At 39.8% G+C, this 24645-nt stretch overlaps 1 pseudogene; it reads left to right on the forward strand.

Moving 5' to 3' along the window:
* Window positions 1–2559: 2559 nt before the first annotated feature.
* Window positions 2560–8721, forward strand: LOC140596758 (FAS-associated factor 2 pseudogene; annotated as a pseudogene).
* The last annotated feature ends 15924 nt before the right edge of the window (window positions 8722–24645 follow it).

A 24645-nucleotide genomic window follows, 5' to 3' on the forward strand; every position in this document is an offset into this window, starting at 1 on the left:
CTGGGAACATTGGACATCCACATGCAGAAGAAGGAAACCGGACCATTCTCTGACACCACACACAAAGATAGACTCAAAATGGATGAAAGATCTAAATGTGAGACAAGAATCCATCCCAGTCCTCGAGGCGAACGCGGGCAACAGGTTTTTCAACTTGGCCACAGCAACGTCTCACAACATACATCCGCGAGGGCAAGAGAAACAAAAGCAACAATGAAGTATTGGGACTTCATCCAGATCGAAAGCTCCTGCACAGGAAAAGAAACAGTCCACAAAGGTAAAAGACAACCTACAGAACGGGAGAAGATACTTGCAAACGACCGCTCAGACAAAGGGCTGGTGTCCCAGATCTATAAAGAACATACTCAACTCAAGAGCAGAGAAACAAACAATCCGATCGTGAAACGGGCAAAAGACCCGAACAGAAATCTCACAGGGGAAGACAGAGACACGGCCAACAAGCACATGAGAACATGCCCCGCATCGCTGGCCATCAGGGAACTACCGATCCAAACCCAAATGATGAGATACCACCTCACACCAGTGGGAATGGGGAAAAGTCACAAGACAGGAAACCACAAATGTTGGAGAGGATGCGGACAAAGGGGAACCCTCTTGCACTGTAGGTGGGAATGTGAACTGGTGCAGCCACTCTAGAAAACTGTGTGGATGGAGGTTCCTCAAAGAGTTAAAAATAGATCTTCCCTACGGTCCAGCAATTGCACTGCTGGGGATTTACCCCAAAGGTGCAGATGCAGTGGAATGCGGGGACACCTGCACCCCGCTGTTTATGGCAGCAATGTCCACAATAGCCAAACTGTGGAGGGAGCCTCGGGGTCCATCGAGAGATGAATGGATAAAGATGTGGTCCACGGCTACAAGGGAATATTACTCAGCCATGAGAAACCACAAATACCCACCATTTGCTCCGACAGGACGGACCTGGAGGGATTATGCTGAGTGAAATAAGTGCATCGGAAAAGGACAAACTTGATATGGTCTCATTCCTTTGGGGAATATAAAACCTAGTGAAAGGGAATAAAGGGAATGGAGAAAATGAGGGAAAATATCAGTGAGGGTGACAAAACAGGAGACACACCGAACTCTGGGAACTGAACAAGGGGTAGTGGAAGGGGAGGTGGGCGGGCGGTTGGGGTGACCGGGTGATGGGCACTGATAGGGGCACTTGGCGGGATGAGCACTGGGTGTTATGCTATATGCTGGCAAATTGAACTCCAATACAAAAATGTAAAAACAGAAAACATTTTGCTAATATTTAACATGGACTAGTATGTCCAAATGTTAGCTCACAACCCCTCCCATGAAATCTGACCAAATTAGAGTTCTCAATGCGATTTCACAATTTTGGCCACAAACTAATGACTGACCTTTTAAGTTAAAATGTGGACACATGAAACATAAAGAATACGGCTTAGGAGGTTTGTCTTAACAATGGCACACGAGCAAAACTGAATAATGATTCTGTTTTGTGCGTGTGGAGAGAGCAAAAGAGCAAGTGTAAGGAGCAGAGGGGCAGAGGGAAAGGAAGAGAGAATACGAAGCAGGCTCCATGCTGAATATGGGTGAATCTGATGACCTTGTCGTCATGACCAGAGCTGAAACCCAGGAGGCAGAGACTTAGCTGACAGAAACACCCAGGTGCCCCTAGGACAAGATTTCTTGAGGCTATTATTTAATGAATCAATTTTCATGTTACCCTCTGGGCTTTCATCCGTTGGCTGAACTTTTCTGTTATGGAAGATGGCAAATAGCTTTCGCCGTGATCCTGGGCAGGTGTACCCAGGTTGTCTGCTTGATTTCTGTTGCGTCGTATTCTCAGCAGCTCCTGGGAAATAAATGGACATAGAAAGAGCTGTTGACTGACAGGTTGTTGTTAGAAGAGCCTCGAAAATTAAGGAGTCAATCCCATTTACAATTGCACCCAAAAGCATAAGATACCTAGGAAGAAACCTAACCAAAGCGGTAAAGGATCTCTACCCTAAACACCACAGAAGGTTCCTGAAAGATATTGAGGAAGGCATAAAGAGGCACAGCTCCCCGCCTGCCCCCCCTCCATGCTTCTCCCTGAGGCCCCGCTTGCTGGGGCTCCGTGCTATCCTGAGCTAGGGCCCTTCCTGTCTTGTCTTGTTAGAAGCCGCCCGCCCCCACCGCCCCCCCCCCCAGCTTCTTTCTTTCTTTGTATCCACCTTCTACCTTTTTAGAAGGGAAAACCCTTCTCTTTAACTCTCAGGTCGCATTGGTAGGTGTCCAGGATGACTGGAAATTTATCTAGGTGGGTTGGCGGATCGGGGGAGTTGAGGACTCTACTCTCTGGCCTTCTTCCCCCTGTTGTCTCCTTTTTGTTTTAAAGCCCTTTCTGCGGATCCCTGGGTGGCTCAGCTGTTCAGCGCCTTCATTTGGCCCAGGGCGTGATCCTGGAGTCCCAGGATCGACTCCCATGTTGGGCTCCCGGCATGGAGCTTGCTTCTCCCTCCTCCTGTGTCTCTGCCTCTCTCTCTCTCTAGGACTATCATAAAGCAGTAGGACTATCAGCAGCAGTATGAGTTTTAGGTAAGACTTTTGTTATACTGTTGGAACTGCAATTAGTGGATGAGAAGGGCTCATACGTACTTAGCTAGTACCGGGCCATCTCTACACCATACTACTGTCTTCTCCACACAATTCCATAACTGCCTCAAAAAAGGAAAGGATATGCCAAACTTTTCTCTTGCTATGAAAAAGTTTTTTTTTTTTAAGATTTATTTATTTATTCATGATACACATGGGGGCGGGGGCGTGCAGAGACACAGGCAGAGGGAGAAGCAGGCTCCATGCCGGGAGCCCAATGCGGGACCCGATCCCGGAATTCCAGGATCACGCCCTGGGCAAAAGGCAGGCACCAAACTGCTGAGCCACCCAGGGATCCCCTGAAAAAGTTTTAATTGAAAACCAGGATTCTGGGCTGAATACAGCTTCAGCAGATTCCCCATTAAATTAGAAGGGGTTTTTCATTTAAGTCCTAGTGTTGATATGTCACTATGCTCTGTCACTTTGAAAAGCGATAGTGCTTTGTTATCAGCACTGAGCCCTGACAGGCTTTTGATGTAGACTTAGACTAAAATAGATTGCCAGAATGATGAAGGCGCTGCTTACCTTCTAACACCTCCAGGCTGTGGATGTGGGCAAAGGTGCTGACCTATTGCTCTGTCCAGCCCAGTGGGTTTGATCATCTCCAGCTGAATATTTTCACATTTTAGATTGTAAGTTGAAATTGTAGAAGGGTTGATAGGTTTTCAACAGAAGCATGAATGTTACTGATAGCATATGATTTATGCCATCTAGAGACTTAATTTCTTAGGCAAATTGTTAATAATTAATTCTTGCCCTTTAACTTATACATTCTATTTAGAAAGTCTTTAAAGAAAGAAAACCGTACTTGGTGAGTTATAGAGGAAGTTGGCCTGCCAAAAAACATAGTCATTCCTTGAATTAAACACCATGTGCCAACCTTCTGCCAAGCACTGAGTTAGGTGTTGCAAACAGAAAGACAATTAAGAGTACCCGTCCTCAAGCAGAGAGATATATACAGAGGTAGATACTTATAAAATAATGCAGCAAGTGAAATATTATGCATAGAATATTACTGAAGCACAAAAAGCAATTATCTTGATATCTCTTAGGAAACAGGTAACAGAAATAGTGCATGTGTAACCAGTATCCTTGTTCCTAATGACCAGATCAGCACATTCAATGTATAGCTGAATGTTTAGATTGATATGACATTACCTTTCTTGGCTAGGAACAAGATTTCTCTTAGGAGAGGCTGAACACGCATATTCAAATAGAGTTTGCTATCAGAAAAGTGGAAAGGTTTTTGAGGGCTCAGAATTAGTATTTCTTCTTACATTTGCCACCCCACCCCCAGACACGCACACAGTTTAACTCTCTGTACACCATAGTGTCCCATGCCTTTCTGCTGTTGGCCATATAGAAAATAAATACTTTTTGAAAAAGCTTTGCTCTATAACATTTCCAGGCTCCTTCATGTGGGCTCACTTTTCTACTCAGCATGTTTCTCTACATTAAACTCTGGTAGATATGATAAGCAAGTAGCTAAAGAGCATTTAAAAGAGTTTACACTGTGAATGGAAAAATACAGATTTTACTGCCTTTGTTGCCTTTTAAAACTAAACCTCTTCTTGAATGTATTTGTATAGGATTTTCATAGCCCTCCCCTCTGGAGCAATGTTTTAGCAATGCTGCTCTGAGTTTTAATCACTGGATATTTGGTTTTTTCTTCCACACTAATTTCAAATCACAAACTAACATTCAAATTGAAAACAGTAATAGGTTTACAGTCTTTCAATTTACTTTTAACTTCATGCTATCTAAAAAAAAAAAAAAAAAACTTCATGCTATCTTTTCAGAGCATCTGATCAAGTTTAACACCATTGGATAGTTTAAAACTCAGTTTGCAGTAATCCACAGCCCTCAGAAATATTTGACTTCTACCTAAAAGTAAATAAAGGTAAAAAGTCTCTACATCTTCAATAAAAGTTTTCAAAAATGAATCAGCCACATGTTTTGAGTCCCATCTCTGTGAGCAAATTTCCAGAATAAATCATTTCTGGGCTTGGCTGAATTCCAGAGCACTGCAGGTCTCAGTCCAGAGGGCTGCATATATATGCAGATTGGCCATTCAAAGTTAAGGAAATACCTGCTTTCTATATTTATAGATGCTGCCACTTATATTTTGCATTTTATATGATCATTTCCTTGTCTACCTTAAACTATTAAGTTCATGAGTATGGGAATCTCTTCATTGTATTTCCAGCCATAGCTCACTCAGTACCTAGACCAACAGTAGGCACTCAAGGAATACCTGCTAAATCGCCAAATCCCGTGTTTAGGACTGTGAGTGAATAATGGGAACAGAGTTGTACTCAGATGTTAAAGATGACTTCGTATATATTGATCCCTAGATATATGAAGTCAAAAATAACAACAATAAGGAGGGCTTAGATAACTAAAAGTGTTCCTAGAGTAGTATAGCAAATAGGTTCCAGGGAGCTTCATGGACGCTTTCCCCTACCTCACTTATTAACTGGCATTAAGGTGGGAATGTATAGCACAATGCTTCCTTTAAGCAACAAACTTTCAGAAGTATTGCTCCAAGACACAACTCACATAGCAAATAAAGTATAATGTCTTAGAATGGTCTTTAGGACCTGAATTTCTAATTGAGATCTTGTTTTAACATTTTCCTAACTCACACACACACACACACACACACAAACAGGGCATATGCAATATATACTTCTGTGTGTGTAGGTATATATATAAGAAATAGCAATGCTATCTATATACAATTGATACATATACTAATATATATGAGTAACTATATATTTATACATTATATAAGTAACATGTTTGTAATATTTAAATATTACATATGTGATATCTATGTAATACAAACTTATTTATTATAGAAGTCATAACTAAGTTATTAAGCTGTTATCCCTTTTGACAATAAATATCATCTCTCTTGGTCTTACTTACTCTCTATTTCCCAGTTGGGCTTTTAGGCATTTGATGGTGAGAGAATGAGTTAATTTTACCTCTCTAAACAAAGCCAACTGGGAAATGGCTTGGATGCCACCATGGAGGTAATAGAAGATGCCCAATTTTGGTAAATAAAAAACATGTGACTAGATGTCTCCTCATTATTTCAATATTGTATAAATAATACTCTTAAAAATATCAAACAGATCATAAGAATATCTTATAATATTTCAACTCCAATTTTATAGAGAAACACAAATTGTAGCTGTCAGAATGATCCTCTTTCCTAAGCAAAACAACTAACGTAGCAACAAGGTGTATGAGGAGATCAGCAATTTATAAAAGGACTACCTTTTGCTTCTAGTTTTAAATTCTTCACTGGGTCAAACTGTGACTTCATGGCTACTTATTTAATGTGTGTTTGTGTGCATAGGTCTGTGTTTTCTTTCCAGTTATGTTGCCAGTTTATTCAGCAATTTTACCATTTTGACAAAGCTTATGGATTTAAGACGTTTTATAGCAGAATTATTTATTATGAACAAAGTTTCATCTTAATAAAGATGTACTTGTATGGACAAGTACATTTTAATTTTTTCAAGATACATTAATGAAAAAATATTCTGGATCTGTTTTCATTCTTTCTTTTATTCTACACTCCTTCCCCACAAAAAAGTATGCACATATACATAATTATTTTTTACATAATTATTAAGACAAAATTAATATGATTCAGTCAGAGTTCAGGTATGACATTTGTTAATTCATATGGCTAGTGCTCGAAAGGAAATATTATTTATATAAAGGTAGTCTTATAGGGCTAAGCAACAAAAGAAAACCGAATTGAATATGGCAAATAACATGGAATTAAGTACTGTTTCAAGCGTAATTTTTTTTTAAATGTGGTCATTCTGCACTGTTATTCATTCTGTTCAAAGAAAAAGCAACCTTGAGTAATGTATTTTTAAAATCAGCAACTTAATTAGAGGAAAATTTTTAAACAGGCAAAACAAAACAAAACACCCAGAGTATGAAAATCAAAACAGGAAATTACGTTACAATAAGAGGTAATCAAATCATTCCTTTAAGAAGCGTAGAGGCGGCGGCCAAATGGCAGCGCCTGAGGAGCCGGATATAACCCAGGAGCAGACAGAGAAACTGCTGCAGTTTCAGGATCTAACTGGCATAGCAACTATGGATCAATGCTGCCATCCCTTGGAACAGCATTACTGGGACATAGAGGCTGCTGTACAGGACCGATTGAATGAACAAGAGGGTGTGCCAGATGTTTTCAACCCACCTCCATCCTGACCCCTGCAAGTTAATACAGTTGAGCACAGGCTCTACAGTTAGGCTATTGCAAGACCACAGCCAAGGGGGCTGCCTGGATGGGGTTATTACTTAATAATGCTTCCATTCCGATTTACCTACACAATACTTGATATATTTAGGTTTGCCCCTCGCAGCTGGGTCACTGACCCCGTTGGGGACATTGTTTCATTTATGCTCTCTTTTGAAGAGAAATATGGGAGGGCACACCCTGCCTTCCACCAGGGAACGTACAGCCAGGCACTTAACGATGCCAAGCGGGAGCTTTGGTTGCTTTTGGGTTGTCTTCATGGAGATGATCCCCAGGACTCCGATGAGTTCTGTTGCAACACACTCTGGGCCCTGAAGTTATTTCCCTAATAAACACTAGGATGCTTCGCTGGGCATGCTCCGCAAATAAACCTGAGGGATATAGGGTCTTGCAGGGTTTAGGAGGGAACACCTATCCATTCCTGGCCTTGATTATGCTGAAGGATCAGAGAACGACTGCAGTGGGACCCGATGACCTTATTAACCAGCTGACATGTATCATGGATGCAAACCAGACTTACCTCGTGTCAGAATGCCTTGAAAGGGAAGAACGAAATCAGACCCAGGTCCTGCGACAACAGAAAGACGAGGCCTATCTGGCCTCTCTCAGGGCTGACCAGGAGAAGGAAAGGAAGACACGGGAGGAGCCAGAGCTGAAGGGGCGCAAGGAGGAGGAGGAGGTGCAACAGCAAAAGTTGGCAGAGGAGAGAGGTGCGCGGAATCTACAAGAGGAAAAGGAGGGGAAGCTGCAGTATCTGCCCCCAGAGCCTTCCCCTGATGACCCTGAAAGTGTCAAGATCATTTTCAAATTAGCCAATGATTCTCGAGTAGAGAGATGATTCCACTTTTCACAGTCTCTAACAGTAATCCATGACTACTTCTTCTCCTTGAAAGAAAGCCCTGAAAAGTTTCAGATTGAAGCCAACTTTCCCCGGCGGGTGCTGCCTTGCATCCCTTCAGAGGAGTGGCCCAACACCCCCACACTTCAGGAGGCCAGACTTAGCCACACAGAAGTTCTCTGTTCAGGACCTGAAAGATGAATGACATTTTTCTTCCCTCTCCCCTCCTAATCCCTAAAAGAAATGGAGAAACAAACAAACAAACAAAAACCGAGAGAGAAATTCATATTATTATTATAATACAATATTTTTTTTAAGATTGCTGTATCCTAAGGGAGGATCAGAAACCATGCAGCCCAAAAGAGTCACCACCTGTGTGTGTGTGTGCGAAGGTCAGCAGTGAACGTTCCCACTGGCAAGCCCACCCTTCCCTACTGCCTCTGCACCACACACCTTCCAAAGAAAGGTCGAAGGACTTCGACCCAGTCATTGTCCCAACTGGGGAAGGGGACATTCCCACTAGTTCTCATTCATCCTTGCTTTTATGAAAAATAAAAGTGGAAAAAAACATCTATCAACCAGCTACTACTGCAGCATCTCCTGACGACTTGCTTCTCCCACCACCAGAGAAGAGGCACAGAAGAGAGATGTTCCTTGAACTTCCCACATTTTATGAATAACTTCTAAATGTTTTTTGTTGCTTTGTAATGACCAAAGGAATGAGACTGACAATGTTGTGCCCCTAAGTAATAAGCAGGTCAGCACAAGGTGGGTGCAGCCCAAAATAGTCAGTCCTGCTCTGCTTGTCCAGGGGTAGGGGGTTTTGTTAAATTTCCTGAGTCCCACAACATAGCTGGGTTTTTTTTTTTTAACTTTATTTGATAAAGAGCCAATTCTTAAGCCCATGAATTCATGCTCTGGGCTCCTTAGCCCACAAGAGTGTAATAAAGGTGACCTGGGCTGGTTTGTGCTTATTTTTGCCATTGTCCCTCTCACATTCCTAGAGAGGTTGTTCTTTTTGGTCCAACTCTTGCTGTCCTTTCTTACCATCTATGCGCCTCGCTTGGAGTATTGGGAGAAATCTGGAGTTCATTGCCCCACAAAGTCTCTGTACAGATATCCCCATATATGCAGTGTGAACTCTGTGTATACTCATTAACTGCAGTTGTCCCTTGGAATCTGTACTAGATGGTTACTATGCAATCTGAACCAAAGGATAGCAGCTCTTCATTCCTCTTCTGATGTGTACGTGCTCTTCCTGCCCAGCCCCGAGTGTTCCTGAATTGCCAATCTTGGTGCCTTATCAAAGGACTAGCAGGGTCAATGGTAGAACCAGCAGAACCCCATGATGGTGCCCTGCCTGTATCAGTGGGAGAAGTGGGTGGTGGTGGTGGTGGTGGTGGTTCAAGGATAGAACTAGAAACCTTGAAGGGAGCCAAGACAGAACTCCAGGTGTGTGTAAACTGCTGGAAGGTACAGTTAGTTTCTGATATAGCCACCTGCTGGAGGCAGGTTTTAATCCTCTCCCTCTATTGCTGTTTTGAGGTAATAGGGGTTTTTTAACCTCTGGATGGATGTCCCTTCTTTGGTTGAGTTTATGGTAATGGGTACATGGGTCATGCCATGTATTATTAACAGATGTCAGCATGAGCTGGCAAATATTCCAAAGTGTTCTATAGCTAGACTGGTGCAGACTTGTAACACAGCAACCTACTGAAGTAACTGGAGCCTAGCATGCTTTGAGGCCAGGCTTCATATCAAGATAAAACATAACGTGGTAGATTTGCAGTCTCCAAAGGCTTTCTCTCTTGCTTCCCTAAAATCTAAGGGCAACTCTTTCTCTTTTAGGTAGCAGTGATGTACGTGGCTTCTCCTCTGCATCCCACAGTGGTTGGGGTAAACATGGGTAAGGGACAGAATAAGGAACCTCACAAGGCACCACCTAGGGAGCCCGGGAATTACCCAGTGGTCTTGGCACAGATGTCTAAAACACCATCTCTAGGAAAATTTAATTTAATTCTGCTCCTCGCTGCCGATTATTCCATTTTGTTTACTGCTGCCTCAAGGCCAGATGAGTGGGAAGTCACTGTCTATTGGCATGAAAGGTATCTGGAATGGATACCAGGATAAAGCATGTTCTCTATTCAGCCTTATGTGAAGTCTGCTTCATGCTTACAACCATGCAAAGAGGAATTTTCCCACATAACTTTGAGTCTCCCTCCCTGTCAAACTCATAGCTATTTCCCCGGCAGTACACAGAAGGGCAGGATTTTAAGGGCCTTCTCTAGGTTGGGTATTGTTTTGGGTGTTTTGCCCACACATCTTTGGGAAGTTGTAAAACTTTTTCCTTAATTCAGTCTGCATCTTATTCTACAACGTGCACGTTATGTCTCTTGGCCTTTCAATACTTGTTCAGGGAAGGAGGTCAGATGCCAGACTGTTAAGAAAAAGTGTATGTCGGTACGGTTCTTGGGATGGCCTACCCATTTACTTTAGGTTTCAGGAAGTTTTATCTGAAGCACATGTTCCTTCCTAGTCCATGTGGAAACAAGCCTGCTTTGCTCAGACCCCATTCCTGTCTCCTTACCGTAGGGCTGCTGCATAGGTGTCATCTCCCTTCCTCCTCCAGGAAGGATGCACATTTTGTCACTTAAAGCCAGTACAATCTGTTACTCCCAAGGACCTCGGAACTCCATGGGACCTGCAAGGGAGAAAATACTGAGAAGCCGATGATCTGCAAGGATTCGCTCATTTCCAGATCACCTCCGGGTTGTTTCAGCTGTTTATCAAACAGCAAGCCATCAGCCTAAAAAAAAAAAAAAAACACTTGTTTCAAGTTCTCTTCTGCATCCCAAAACTGACGTTGTAGATTCAACTGAATGACATGGGAAATGACCAAGCAAAGATACCCAGTTGGAGTCCGTTGAATTTCTGCAGTTAGTGGGGCATTTCTGGTCTTTTCTTCCACTTCTGCAGAATTTCCTGCAGCAAATACTTCTTTTGTCCTTGCTTGCCTCCACTGTGATGTTTGGATAAAAAATGATCAGAGAATATCTCTTAAAAAATAATAAGGAACCTAGAATCTTCAGCTGAGCAGTCATTATGAAAATTGCTAATGGTGCCAGGCCAAGGAAAGAGTTTCAGAAAATAACTGTGGGAGGAAAGAGTGATAACCCCCAGAATGCAAAATCAGGGGAGTATTACCTGGTGCTTGAACAAGGAGCTCCACTTTGCAACTGTTTCTTTTTTTTTTTTTTTTTTTTTAGGACTTGTGAGGAATGCAGCAAACAGGAAATCCCTCCACAAAAGATGCAGTGTCCCAACTTGGTACTGCGCCTGAATAGTTTAAGTGATAATTTACTGAAGAAATCTAGTGTACTTTAAATTTTTTTCATAAAAGTTCCCATTGTGTTGTAGGTTAACATTAAATGTTTTATACAAAAAAATCATTTTTAATCATTAATGATTAAATCATTCTGGTAAAAGATTAATATCAATGTAGTATGAATAAGCCCATTATAAATAGCATGTTGTCTGAAAATGGAAAGAAGAGTTTAGATACATGAACCTGAAAGTCATCACTAGAAACCATTAAGATACCTAGAATTTTCATCTGAATTCACTCATTCTTAATTGATCATTTATCTATCACCAGTAGGTTGGACTTTTGTGGGGTTTGGGATAAAAAAAGAAAAAAGAAAAAAAAACAAACTCTCCTTAAGTAACTTTCATTCAATCAAGAGAAAGAAAAAATATAAACAGGTAATAGCAACATTCTCTATCTGTATACAAAATGCTTATAGATGCTACTTATTTATTATATGCCCATGTCAGAATTTGTTTTTTTAAATTTTTTTTTAATTTTTATTTATTTATGATAGTCATACAGAGAGAGAGAGAGAGGCAGAGACATAGGCAGAGGGAGAAGCAGGCTCCATGCACCGGGAGCCCGACGTGGGATTTGATCCTGGGTCTCCAGGATTGCGCCCTGGGTCTAACGCAGGCGCTAAACCACTGCGCCACCCAGGGTTCCCCCATGTCAGAATTTGTATACATAAACCAAGTCAGGGATGCTGGCCACCTCTTTGAAGTTTTTCACCATTTTACCCAGCTCTTCATTCTTTTTTTTTTTTTTTAATTTTTATTTATTTATGATAGTCACAAAGAGAGAGAGAGAGAGGCAGAGACACAGGCAGAGGGAGAAGCAGGCTCCATGCACCGGGAGCCCGACGTGGGATTCGATCCCGGGTCTCCAGGATCGCGCCCTGGGCCAAAGGCAGGCGCTAAACCACTGCGCCACCCAGGGATCCCCCCAGCTCTTCATTCTTGTTTGATAGTTATTAAACACCTGAGGGGAAGAATCTAGTAAAACCAAAATATTTAAATAGTCACACAATGGTCATTTTGACAGAGATGTTGCTGGTCATAAACCAGTCATGTGGGGATCCCTGGATGGCTCAGCGGTTTAGTGCCTGCCCTTGGCCTAGGGCGTGGTCCTGGAGTCCCGGGATCGAGTCCTGCGTCGGGCTCCTGGCATGGAGCCTGCTTCTCCCTCTGCCTGTGTCTCCGCCTCTCTCTCTCTCTTGTCTCTGTCTCTGTCTCTAATGAATAAATAAAATCTTAAAAAATAAATAAATAAACCAGTCATGTGAATTACACCAAGTTATTTTGCAGCTGATTATACAGCTGTAAGTACTTCTTTTAGTGATTGCATCAAGAGTACTAATATATACATCTGGATTGGAAGACTGAGATGCAGTATTGAGGTGGAAGGCTTATTTGAAATCCATCTGCTATGGATTTTAACTTCACCAGGGTGGTAAAATGATCTGAACCACATAATCTACTCTAGTATCTTCTCCTAGTTTCATAGGGAACAGCAGGAGAGATACAAAGTTGCGAGAAATCCAAAGTTGGAAACCTTTTCATGTAGTGTTCCTGAATCTCAAGGAAATCCAGCTTATTAGTTTCAAAAGAATCTTTCAGCCACTACTGCATCTGTGCTTCCATCTGGGTGGGGACCTAACTGAAATGTGATTCCATGTTGGAAACCAGTATACAGAAAAGTCAGTTCCCAGCTTCAGAGGAGATTGGCAGAATACAGTTTGGATCCAGGTTCAGTAAGTACAATTTGCTAGTTTATTTTAGTTTCCAAAGCCATCCAACTTTCATTTGCCCTGGCTCTTGATGTTTTAGAAACTTGGCAATAGAATGATCTTATTAAATAGATCCTCCCCTCATATAAGCATCTTCAGATTGAAAGGCCACATAAATTTTGTTTTTCAATTCTAAACGCATACAAGATTTTTATCTGTCCCATTATGGATCAGACTTACCTTTCGTTTCTCCCTAGCTCTCCTGTATTTTTTTCTGTATTCATTTAGATTTAATTTTTTTAAGGCAAGAACCATGTATAAGGTGACTTATTCATGTTCAAAATCTTAGTACTTAATACAAAATCTGGCATATAGTCATTAATCAATAGCATTATAGTTAATAATACATATTATGAGGAAAACATTTTCTATTAACATAGATTACTTTTCAGGCCTATCATATATGACATATATATGTATATACACATGTATACACATATCTGTGATACATATCTCTCTATATGTTACAGTAATAATTGGTATGTGAAGTTGTACCTGCACATATATATATAATCTCTATCAGATTCCCTAGCCATAATATCAACACAGCAAAGAATACATCTTAATAGAAAGATTTATGATTAGTAAATTAAACAGAGAATGGCAATATGACCCAGCAATTTCACTCCTAGGTATCTGCTCAAAAGAATGAAAACTATTACTCAAACAAAAAATTGTATGTAGATGTTCATAGCAAAATTCACAATAGCCAAAAGGTAGAAAGGATGCAAATATCCACCAACTGAGGAACAGATAAACAGAATGTGACATAATACATACAAAGAATATTATTCAGCCATAGAAATAATGAAGTCCTAGCACATGCTACAACACGGATCAAGCTTGAAAACTTTATAATGAGGGAAAGAAACCAGTCATAAAAGTTACATATTATATGATTCCATTTATATCAAAAATCCACCCTGACACATACATAGAGACAGGAAGAAGATCTGTGGTTGCCAGGGGCTGGGCTGGGCACGAAGTGATGGGAAGATAATAGTTGGTTTCTTTCGGGGTTGATAGAAATGTTTGGAGCTAGATAGAAGTGATGGTTTTCACACATTGTGAATGTAAAGTAAATGCTAAATTTCACATTTGAAAGTGGTTAAAATGGTAAATTGTATGTGTATTTTACCATAACAAAAATATTTGTGCCAGAATTGCTGTTTAATCAAACTACATTTTAAAAATTAAAAATCTTGAATTCATTATTTTTTTCTAGAATTATATAGCAGTTATAGCTCACCTGACTTACTTGACTAAAATCATCTTTTTTTTTTAATTTTTATTTATTTATGATAGTCACAGAGAGAGAGAGGCAGAGACACAGGCAGAGGGAGAAGCAGGCTCCATGCACCGGGAGCCCGACGTGGGATTCGATCCTGGGTCTCCAGGATCACTCCCTGGGCCAAAGGCAGGCGCCAAACCCCTGCGCCACCCAGGGTTCCCTTCTTTTTTTTTTTAAGGAAACTTCAGTCTATTGAAATCTCTGTTCTCTATCGATGAAAATATATCAAAATCATTAATTATTTTAGTTCAAATGATTGATTGTTATCCATAGTTCACCTACTCTTTTCTTTTCCATTATAATAACTAATTCAATGCTGTTCCTTTGAGAAAAAGGCAGGTTTTTTTAAATTAAATACTGAAAATCTAAATATTTTTGTGGATACAATTAATTTTTTCAAAGAAAATTATTTTAAAAGTTTTACCTGCCATTGCTTTGTAGTTCATAATCATTAGAATTCATAACATAATCATTACTTTACTGTCTTATGTCACTGGATAGAGATCATCAATATGTAAATTATATATATAATAGATGGAGTTATAAACACTAAAAGTATCGAGTCAATGGAATAATATTACGAAGGAGAGATGATGTTGAAATTATGGTGGTGTAGATGAGCTTCACTGAAAAATATAAACTTTCACATGCATCTAGAAAAATTGATAGGATTTGATAGTTTACCATAGCAGGAGAGAATGATGAACATTCCAGGTGTCCAGGCAAGACAGAAGATGCTTCAGGATTTCAATATCTCCATTGTAAATGATTGAAAATGCCTTGCCACTATTTCCCAGCGTGTAACTGCATCCACTCATACGTGTCCTGTACACTCTGGGATGAGAGATCTTTCTAAAAGACAAATCTATTTGGCCTAATAATTACAATAGCATGCATTTATGCAGTGGTTACTTTGTCCCAGACACTGTTGTGTCTTCACAGTTAAACACTTAATCATCATAACAATTGTGCAAGATTTTTCCTTACCCTGTCAAAATACTTATAAATATTACAAGAAAATCAGATTCTGAATCCTACCATGAGCTGCCTGTATCTTCTGACTCAATGTTCAAACCAAATGACTCAAATACAAGAGAAACAGTAACTTAACCAATTATCTAATAGGTACTTACTGAATGCCACGTCCTCTCACCCCTCCATATGTCTTTGTCTGTGTGATGTCTGTGGACTCAAATGTTCCCTACTACCTTCTTATTTCCTCTGCCTTTTGTATGAATGTACATTCCCTCTCACCTTTGAGCAGTATTCTCTGATGTTTGTTTTTATGCCCAGGTTTTGGCTATTATTTATAAAGCTGTGTTAAATATTCAAATATAGTTCTTTGTGTAAACATATATTTTCATTTTTGTTGGGTAAGTGCCTATAAGAGAAATTGCTGGATCATTAGGAAAGTCAAGTTTAACTTTCTGAGAAACTGCCAAACCACTCTCCAAAGTGCAGTGGCACATTTCATTTCTTACAATCATTTTGTCCCTCATCTTCAACAAAACTTAGTATTATTGGTTTTATTAATTTCAGCCATTCTGCTGAGCATGTAGTGCTATCATATGTGATCTGGTTTGTGTTTTCCTAATGACTAATGATGTTGAGCGTCCTTTCCTGTGTATTTTCCGTTCGTTTATCTTCTATGGTGAAATGTATGATAAAATCAAAACCCCATTTTAATTAAGTTACTTGGTTTCATACTAAGGAGTAGTAAGATTATTTAGATATTCAACTTACATGTCCTTTATCACATATATGTGTTACAAATATTTCACTTGAATTTACAACCCTGAGGTCAGGAGTCCCTCGCTCCACTGACTGAGCCAGCCAGGCTCCGTAGCCTGCTTTACTTTTTTATACTACTTTGGACTCTTATTTTTCCTGAATCTGTGTGTATATACTTTTTAGCAACTTGGGAAAATTCTGGCTATTTGTTATTCAAATATTTTGTTCTTACTCTGTGTCCTTCATTTTCTAGCAATCCAATTACATGAATGTATGCTCTGTTAATATACCAAGTCCTTTGTTTTTAAGCTTGGTAAGAAAAGTCTTGGGAAATTTTTATACTTAATTTAGCTTCAAAACTAAGGCAGTATCCTGAGGACTCTACTTAATGCCCTGTGTATCACTAGATCTTTCCACACTGGCAAGTGGACACATGAGTTATCCTCAGCCCTGTGAGAGCTCCAGGAACTTTTCTACTCCTTTCCTGTAGCTCTTTCCAAGGCTTCTGGTATTTTCTTCTCATGAAATGTACAGAGCAATACTCAGTGACAGAATTGGGAGATTCTTTGAGGTTTTACAGAGTTGTGTGTCTCTGCAACTACCCACTCCGCTCTCTTATTCTGACCTGTCAAATCTAGTTTTCTTGACTGCTCCCAAAATTTGGTCTCTATCTCTGCAACTTGGCAAGATGGCTTGATTCCATTACAGCTAACCCTCCTTTGTTGTTTGGTACAATTGAAGGGCTCATCTTTTTTGTGGTTCACTTATGCCAGGGGTCATAGTCCTATGTTGCTTGTTGTCCAGTATTTGAAAAATGTTACTTATGTTTTGTCTGCTAATTGTTTAACACAGAAGAGGTTTTTTTGTTTTGTTTTGTTTTGTTTTGTTTTTGTTATTTCCTCCTAACCAAGGTTGAAGTTCTAGTCCAATTCCACATGTTGAGTTTAAGGAATTGATGAAACATATAGCAAGGTGTCAAAACAGGCAAACATGGCCTTAGAAAGGAGCTTATTTTTATATTAAATTTCCCAATTATTTTTTAAGTATAAAATTGAAAGTAGAGAAATAAGTGATTCATTGGGAATTACTATATATTATATTCAAAAAGCAGAAGACTAAAGATGTAATTCTTGGGGAGTCATATGTAAGAGAAGAAAGATTTATAAAAGTAAAGTTATATGTTAAATAAAAGCAGACACAATTTTAAGAAATTTGGAGTTATTCTGAAAATTGATTGGTACTTAAAGGAAGAACCATGTTCTGATGTTTTCCCCTAAAATTTCAGCAAGTTCTAAAAAAAAATAAACATAAAAATAAAATAAAATTTCAGCAAGTTCTTGATTGAAAAATTTTAAAGGGATATTATTTTCCAATGAAATGACAGTTGGTATCAGACATTTGTGCCTGCTGACAAGACAGTGACATGGTATCACAACAAGTGCCTACGATTCAAATGGTGTCTAGACAGGAGGGATCATTTTAAACTTCTTATTTTTCACTGTCATCAAATTCTGTACCATACATTTTCTTTTATGCACAGTGATTAGACATAGATTTTACATAAAAGGAACATAGAGGGGACAATACTGTTGTATACTGTAAATAATTAGAGGAGTCAGTTTATTTAAGTAGATTGTTCAAGTTAAGTAGATGTTCAAGAGTATAGTCTATAGCTCTCTCATGAAGATAAAATCAAAACACTGAACTGTGACTTAATTCTTTGATATATACATGTACACATGCGTGCATATGTAAATGATTGAGATATGATACCAAATTAAATCATCTGTCAATCTAAAATAATTCTAGTAGACTAATTTATTGACTATTCTATTTCACTTCGCTTGATAAATATTGTTAGAGTTGTAAAACTAGAACCTTTAGTTTTATAATTACATTAAAATATATCCTTGACTCTATCTTTGATTGGTAGTTCCCTGGGAGATGAAGGAATTTTGTGATAAAAATATAAGTGAACATCTGAATTTAAAGAAACTTGTGGATTTCTAGAGAATTATAAATTATCCTTAAATTACCAAACTTTAAGTGATCAGAAATCATATAGAGCTAATCATGTCAGCTATTCTGAAAAAGTTGAATAATTTCCTAGTTAAGCCCATTTGGAAATGCACAGAGAAAAAATTTTAAATGCTTTAAATAATTTATTATATCTTTTCGGAAAGAAATTTCTGGGGTAAGTACAGTACATTTCAAAGACATAAGAATCATAAACATGAGTGGGAAATATCAGAAAGGGAGACAGAACATGAGAGACTCCTAACTCTGGGAAACGAACAAGGGGTGGTAGAATGGGAGGTGGGCAAGGGGTGGGGGTGACTGGGTGACGGGCACTGAGCGGGACACTTGATGGGATGAGCACTGGGTGTTATGCTATATGTGGGCAAATTGAACACCAATAAAAAATAAATAAACAAATAAAAAACAAAGACATAAGAATCAAATGATCACGTCTTTACTAATTTATTTTGGCATTAAAACCATGTTCATTGTGCGGAATCAGAAAAGACCCCGAATAGCCAGGGGAATTTTAAAAAAGAAAACCATAGCTGGGGGCATCACAATGCCAGATTTCAGGTTGTACTACAAAGCTGTGGTCATCAAGACAGTGTGGTACTGGCACAAAAATAGACACATAGATCAATGGAACAGAATAGAGAACCCAGAAGTGGACCCTGAAATGTATGGTCATCTAATATTCGATAAAGGAGGAAAGACTATCCATTGGAAGAAAGACAGTCTCTTCAATAAATGGTGTTCAATTTACCAACATACAGAAAAAAATTGGGAAAATTGGGAAAAAAGTTGGGAAAATTGGACATCTACATGCAGAAGAATGAAACTGGACCACTCTCTTTCACCATACACAAAGATAAACTCAAAATGGATGAGAGATCTAAATGTGAGACAAGAGTCCATCAAAATCCTAGAGGAGAACACAGGCAACACCCTTTTTGAACTCGGCCACAGTAACTTCTTGCAAGGTACATCAACAAAGGCAAAAGAAACAAAAGCAAAAATGAACTATTGGGACTTCATCAAGATAAGAAGCTTTTGCACAGCAAAGGATACAGTCAAAAAAACTAAAAGACAACCTACAGAATGGGAGAGGATATTTGCAAACGACATATCAGATAAAGGGCTAGTTTCCAAAATCTATAAAGAACTTATTAAACTCAACACCAAAGAAACAAACAATCCAATCATGAAATGGGCAAAAGACATGAAGAGAAATCTCACAGAGCAAGACATGGACATGGCCAACATGCACATGAGAAAATGCTCTGCATCACTTGCCATCAGGGAAATACAAATCAAAACCACAATGAGATACCACCTCACACCAGTGAGAATGGGGAAAATTAACAAGGCAGGAAACAACAAATGTTGGAGAGGATGCGGAGAAAAGGGAACCCTCTTACACTGTTGGTGGGAATGTGAACTGGTGCAGCCACTCTGGAAAACTGTGTGGAGGTTCCTCAAAGAGTTAAAAATAGACCTGCCCTACGACCCAGCAATTGCACTGTTGGGGATTTACCCCAAAGATTCAGATGCAACGAAACGTCGGGACACCTGCACCCCGATGTTTCTATCAGCAATGGCCACAATAGCCAAACTGTGGAAGGAGCCTCGGTGTCCATCGAAAGATGAATGGATAAAGAAGATGTGGTTTATGTATACAATGGAATATTACTCAGCGATTAGAAACGACAAATACCCACCATTTGCTTCAACGTGGATGGAACTGGAGGGTATTATGCTGAGTGAAATAAGTCAATCGGAGAAGGACAAGCAGTGTATGTTCTCATTCATTTGGGGAATATAAATAATAGTGAAAGGGAATATAAAGGAAGGGAGAAGAAATGTTGGGAAATATCAGGAAGGGAGACAGAACATAAAGACTCCTAACTCGGGGAAACGAACTAGGGGTGGTGGAAGGGGGGAGGAGGGCGGGTGTTGGAGGGGAATGGGTGACGGGCACTGAGGTGGACACTTGACGGGATGAGCACTGGGTGTTTTTCTGTATGTTGGTAAATTGAACACCAATAAAAATTAATTTAAAAAAAAACATGTTCAATTATGGATCAACTTTCTATACATATTCCTAAGAACTATCCATCATTCCACAAGTTTAGATTAACTTTTAGTAAAATATATACAAAGAAACTGTAGTCTGTATTTTAAAGTTTTTTCCCCAAACCTATAGTAATTTTATTTATGAAGCAAAAATAAAACATTTATCTTTAAATTAAATAGCGTCATAATACCAACATTTTGGGAAGCACTTTATTCTTAATCTACGTAGGACTGGAATAAACATAAACTGTGACCTACTGTATCTTAACCCCTGAGAAACTCATATCCGCATGTACCCAAATGTATGTATAATTTTCAGAAAAGCATTGTTCAAAATAGTTTGACAGTAGGGAGTAATATCCAAACATTTTTCAACAACAGAATGCATAGAGTGTGGTATTATCATTACAATATTATAATTAAGACCTATAACAATAATTTAACCACAACCACACTCAAGAACATAACTGCATCTTATGATAAATTGTGATAAAGATGTAAGACATAGAAATACATATAATGTGATTTTTGGGGGGTAGTTAAGAACAGGTAAATCTAAACTTCATTCTTTGGGATGTACACCTGATAGTAAAACAAACAGAATAAGGAAATTATTACTAAGTTATGATAGGGTTCTTGCAGAATGATGGAAAGTGATTGCTTGAGGGTTTCTTGAGTAAGGCAATGTTCTTTTTCTTGGCCTAGATGTTGTTTATAGGATCACATACATTTTAATTGTTTGCTAAACAAATGTTTGTCAAAGCTGTGTTTGATGCACTTGTGTCTAATAACAAAAAAATTTTAAATATAAAATTTCAGAAATGACCGACCTAACAATATTTGGTATATAACAGGTTTTCAAGCTCTTTACAAGTTTCTGTACAAATGACTTTTTCTCTATGTCAGTTTTATCATTTGCTATGTAAATACTAAGTATCCTCTTCATATTTCTAAGCAGATTAATCTATGATTTAATCTTTTTATTTGAACAAACTTTGTTTAACCGGTGCAGCCCTGTCAATTTCCCCATATGTTGCTTTCATATTTCACTATGAACAATTTATCCCTCTCAAGTTAATATGGAAAAACATGGATTTTATTGATGATACATCTTGTGTTTAATTGTGAAGCACCACTGTGACTAATGAGACTTGTGTTCTTGTTATTTACTTGTAATTTATTAAGATCTGTCTTTGGAAAGGGGCAAATAGAACACATTATGTTGTTGATGACAATATTTGATAGTCAATAATCATTACCTGATTAAAATATAAGAATCAGGGATGGGATACTTATATCTTTTGTAAGTAAAAGCAGGAATATAGGCTGCAGAGAGAAAAAGGACAGAAAATCCAGGCCTATGAGATACTTGGAGATGGATGTCTGAGAGATCCAGATACCCAGATTCACAAAAAACAGTGACATATGGATTATGTGCCATATGTAATTTCTGAAAGAATTCCTATCTACTAAGTATCAATCCAAAAAGCAGTAATTGATGAATAGGATTGAAGTTCTTTCAATAGCCTGCTTTAAATATAGATGGTATAAAATCTGTTTCGTGAGAAACAAGATAATCTGATAGAAAACTAGCTATATGATATTAAGTAAATGGTTCTTATTTCTTCATATAAAAAGCACGTTACCGCCATGTAAAGCAAGTGATTCTTAGGTTGAAAACCTCAACATGCCTGGTTCTTGATGTACAGAATCCTTTCTGCATGAAAGAAAGACCTTGGATCTTTTGGGGTTTTTATTTGAGGATTCCAGTGTTCAGTATATTAGGAGAAAGTCTACCAGTGTAGCTGACGCAATAAGTTCACAATCTCATGTAGGCAGCTGCATCTCTGGGATGGCCAGCCCCAGGCTAATTGCCAACCAAGCAAAGAGTTCATTTTTGCCTGCGTTCTTCCAATGAGGATACAACTAGAATGAGTGCTGGTGTTGGGGGAGGCTAAACTCCACATCTACCCATCTTAGGTTCTCCCCGGGGGGACTCATTACCAAGAGGATATCATCAAAAGAAAAAATTTATAAAGGTTTGCAGTGCACATCACACCGAAGAAATCAAAAATAAAGAGGAACTCAAAGCAGCAGCTTAAAACTGTCGGCTTTATAGCGTCTTCAGCAAAGAACAATAATACATTTGTAGAAAAAATGATAGCCTAAAGAAAAGCAGTTTTAGGCTATCAAGGGCGGCAAACTGGAAAGGTAAATATATGGGAAGACATTAACACTAAGATTTGTTTCTGGATTCCTCTTTCCAAAAATATATATACATATATATTTTGGGGTGGCATATCCCAGCTTCCTTCACAAGGCTTTATGCCTCGCTCTAAGGAATCCCTGCTGAGCCAAGCTCTAGTTATTGGTATTTGAGTTAAATCCAGTTATAGGTGGAATGGGTTTATGAGTCATTTCATTAGAATGTTTTCAAAAGATGTGCCCTTAGTCTCTTCTTTGACCAAAAGTGTGTGCAGAAGCCCCATCCTCTAAGGGATTGTACAGAATGTCTGGAGCTCTGTAGAGTTGGTTTTTTCCCCCCTCCTGAGGAAAGCAAGATTACTCTTTAACAGTTAAAAGCGTTGTTCCTATTAGGGATAATGTAACACCACGTCATCCTTCCTATATAGTACAATCATTATGCATACACTATAAAAACAGACTGCATGGTGACTAATTTTCAAATAAACCCATAGACTAAATCACAGCATATATAAATCATTTCTATCTCAACTGCTCACTTAAACCTGAACAAATTTTCTGGAAGCATGTTAATTTTCCTATGATACTCCTTAATATTTCTTGCAGAGCTGGTTTGGTGGTCACATATTCTTGCAGTTTCTGCCTATCTTGGAAGCTCTTTATCTCTCCTTCTATTCTGAATGAGAGCCTTGCTGGATAGAGTTTTCTTGCCTGCATGTTCTTCTCATCTAGGACCCTGAATCAATCCCGCCAGCCCTTTCTGGCCTCCCAGGTCTCTGAGGAGAGGTCTGCTATTAATGTAACAATTCTCCCCATATTCGTTAAGAATCTGCTGCCTCTATCTACTTTACAGATTTTCTCTTTTTCTATAGAATTTGCAAGTTTCACTATTAAGTGTTGAGGTGTTGAACGGTTTTTATTGATTTGGGGGGAGGACCACTCTATCTCCTGGGTCTGAGTGCCTATTCCCCTCCTGAATTAGGGAAGCTCTCAGCTTGGATTTGTTTAAATATGCTTTCTGGCCCTCTGTCCTTCTGGGTGCTCTCTGGAACCCCAGTGATACGTAATTCTTCCTTCTGAAGCTGTCATGTATTTCCCTTAACCTTTCCTCGTGGTCCTTTCATTGTTTTTCTCTGTTTTCCTCAGCTTCCTTCCTTGCCATCAAGGAGTCTTCTGTGTTGCTCATTCTTTCTTCCAGCACCTTATGCCTTGCCATTAGGACCCCCAATTTGGATTGCACCTCATTTAATTGATTTTTAACTTCAGCCTGATGAGATCTTAATTCTGCAGTTGTGAAGCCTCCACCCGCCCCGGGGGGAGGCAGGACCTCGGCCGTGTCCCCCGGGCCCTGGGCTCCGGGGCCTGTGCTGCCTGCACCGCGCTCCCGGGGCCGCGGCGGGCGCCCGAAGGCAGCAGGTGCAGCGCCCCGCCCGCCCGGAGCCCCCGCCTGCCCCCCTGCTTCTCCCTGAGGCCCCGCCGCCTGCGGCTCCAGCGCTGTCCCGAGCTGGGCCCGCGGGCCTGGGGCGCTCTGCCCCGGGCGTGCCTCGTCTGCTAGTGACCCCAGGAACCTGGGGGCTCCGCCGCCCCTCCTGGGGTTCAGCCCGACACCCCTCCTCTCCGGGGCTGGGCTCTAGGGGCGCCCAGGCTTTCCCGCCAGGCTGGAGCCATCTCCTCTGGCCTGCAGCTCCCCACCCCCCCACCTGCCCCAGGCTTCTTCCTTCCTTTCCCTTTCCCTTTCCTTTTCCCTTTCCCTTTCCCTTTCCCTTTCCCTTTCCCTTTCCTTTTCCCTTTCCCTTTCCCTTTCCTTTTCCCCCTTTCCTCCTTTCCCCTTTTCCCCCTTTCTCCTTTTCCCCCTTTCCCCCTTTCCCCCTTTCCCCTTTTCCCCCTTTCCCCCTTTCTCCCTTTTCCCCTTTCCCTTTCTCCCTTTCCCTTTCCCCCTTCCTGTCTTGTCTTGTTAGAAGCCAAAACTTTTCTCTCTGTAGAGTTCCGGCTGTTCTCTCTTTAAATCTCAGGTCACATTCGTAGGTGTTCAGGATGGTTTGGAAGTTCTGTCGGGAAGTTGGGGACCTGGTGAGGTGAGGACCCTACTCCTCCATCTTCATAAATCCCCTCTTTCAGGGTATTTGAAAGACTGCTTTGTCTTGTCCTCCAAATGGTGCCTCGTAAAGTCTGTACGCATATTTCAATGTAATTAAAAAATAGAGCCTTTTCCAGTAGCTGTTAAAAAGAACATCTCAGTTATTTTGTATCAAAGGCAATTTCATGCACTTTTTTTTTTTATAAACTGCTTATTCAGTCAGCATTTTCCAGTGCTCCTGAGAGGGCAGTGAGGTGCCAAGTGATTGGCCTATAAAGCTGCTGGCTAAGGACAAAGTTTCTGCTTGCACTCCGGACAAGTGTCTGGCGCAAA

Source organism: Vulpes vulpes, unplaced genomic scaffold (genome assembly GCF_048418805.1).
Source record: "Vulpes vulpes isolate BD-2025 unplaced genomic scaffold, VulVul3 u000000630, whole genome shotgun sequence".
NCBI classification, from domain to species: domain Eukaryota; kingdom Metazoa; phylum Chordata; class Mammalia; order Carnivora; family Canidae; genus Vulpes; species Vulpes vulpes.